This window comes from Etheostoma spectabile, chromosome 8 (genome assembly GCF_008692095.1).
Source record: "Etheostoma spectabile isolate EspeVRDwgs_2016 chromosome 8, UIUC_Espe_1.0, whole genome shotgun sequence".
Taxonomy (NCBI): Eukaryota; Metazoa; Chordata; class Actinopteri; order Perciformes; family Percidae; genus Etheostoma; species Etheostoma spectabile.
In genome coordinates, this window is record NC_045740.1 from 17,686,787 (window position 1) to 17,688,763 (window position 1,977).

The following is a 1,977-nucleotide window of genomic DNA, read 5'->3' on the forward strand; positions in this document are numbered from 1 at the left end:
TGAACCTGACACTGTGGGTCAGAAGTCAGCTGTCCTTTAGAGAGATGGCTTGTATGAATATGTAACTTTAGTTGTTTAGTAACACACCTGCTGCCGTAAAGGTCTTTTCTTTAAGGTTCTGTGTTACCGAGTTAGCGTTACCGGGAGGTCATATGGTCACGATGAAAGTTTTACTCAGACAGAAAATCATTCATTTACAATAAGAGAATAATAAGATGCATTGTGGCATTTCAAGCATGCGGTAACTAAATGTAAATGTGCTGTATTTATACAGCGCTTTTCTAGTCTTAACAACTGCTCAAAGCGCTTTTACATTGTACAGGAAACATTCACCATTCACACACATTCATACACTGTGGCCGGGGCTGCCGTACAAGGTGCCACCTGCTCATCAGATTAACACTCACACACATTCACACTCCGATGCGCAGCACCGGGGGCAACTCGGGGATCAGTGTCTTGCCCAAGGACACTTCGACGTGAGACTGCAGGGCCACCAACCTTCCAATTGGCAGGCAACCGCACTACCACTGAGCCACAGCCGCCCACAACTCAGCCTACTTTGGATGTATCGTGAGCATTAAGAGGTTGTTGTAGCAACCAACGTAGCAACCAACTTAGATCAATATAGAGCATTTCAGGAAACCCAAGGACGCTTTACACAAGTAGCGTTACAGGGGACAAGGGGAAAGAAAATAAGACAACACAAACATGGACTAAAAGGAATAAAATGTCCACGCTGAATATAAGGGGGACGTAATTTAATGTCCGCTACTGATGTACAACCACATTGGGTACTGTAAAGGTATTTCATGAATGAAATACACATATTACATAGCTGAGAGCCAATTTGGGGTTTTGAAACTTTTACAATCCCGTAATTGTGTCCATCTGTTGAAAAGCCCAACAATGTTGCCAGTCGTCTTTCACTTTCCCTTTTAGCTTTCAGTTGTTCTTCATTTCCTTCCCTTCTTTCCTGTGATGGTCCTGCCCCAGTATCAGCCATACCTACAGCAGATGACCTCTAAAAGAACATCAAAATACAATTAGGCATGTACAAAGAAATCTCCTGCTGGAAACACTAACACAGGCGGTGTTTCAAAGAATTCGGTGACCCATCAGAATGTGTTACTGTACCACGTCTACCTGCTGTAAATCACTCTGTGACTTTGCCAAATTTCACCCGGGCAGAAGCCTTAATAAAAACTGTATAAAAATTGCGACCTATTCACTGTTAGTCTCTCTTTTGCTGTTAAAGGTCATTTAAGACCATTGCATGGAAAATGACAGCGCTTTAGAAACATTGAAACGTCACATATAGTCACTTTTCAGTTAATTAGCACACAAAAAAAACAGATGAAAATAATTCAACACTAGTTTGACTCATATTCTCTGGATTGCACAAAGAAAAATTGATGATTTAGAAAATAAATAAAAACAGAGATATCTGATTTTTGCAAATGAACCCTTCGTTTTCCTTCATAAGTCGGTGAATCGCTTGAACATTTAACGTTGGCAACCTCGGCTAGTTTCACACAATAGTCTTGTCTCCAAGTCCACTCACTCGCTTCATCTTGGAGCTGTCATCTGAATCTGAGGATTGAGGATTGAGAGGATTTGAGTTTTTCACATGCAACATGTGTATAGAAGGTGGGACCTCAGGGCACTTTCACACCCGTAGGTCTGTGGATTCGGTGCGATTCGGGGGTGAAGTTCCAACATCGTTGCATTTTCCAGTTGGTTCGGTTTGCTTTCACACTCAGAACAGCTTCTGGATCTGAACGTCATCGCCCCTAAACAGTCCTAAAATGCCTGATGTTTGAGCTTTGTAAAGAATTGCGATAAAAGTCGCAATCTCTTTTGTATGTTTGTAGCGATGAAGTTGCGGGAGACAACTCTACTACTACAACAACTATTAGTAGTTTGTAACTACTACAAACTACTATTTTTTGGGACTGTTATTGCCACTCTTCATTC

The 1,977-nt window shown here is 41.6% G+C and overlaps 1 protein-coding gene and 1 long non-coding RNA gene across 2 annotated transcripts in view; one reads left to right on the plus strand and one right to left on the minus strand.

Annotated features, from left to right (window-relative positions):
- Nucleotides 1-1,977, plus strand: part of LOC116693800 (chemokine-like protein TAFA-5) — an 80,030-nt gene that overhangs the window by 6,878 nt on the left and 71,175 nt on the right. The gene's annotated exons all lie outside the window — the stretch shown is intronic.
- LOC116693838 (uncharacterized) overlaps nucleotides 602-1,977 on the minus strand; it is an 11,080-nt gene continuing 9,704 nt past the window's right edge. Inside the window, exons 2-3 of the long non-coding RNA XR_004333019.1 lie at nucleotides 1,225-1,231; nucleotides 602-838 (exon numbers count right to left, since the gene is read on the minus strand). This is a non-coding gene — a long non-coding RNA (uncharacterized LOC116693838). The remainder of the gene's footprint in view (nucleotides 839-1,224; nucleotides 1,232-1,977) is intronic.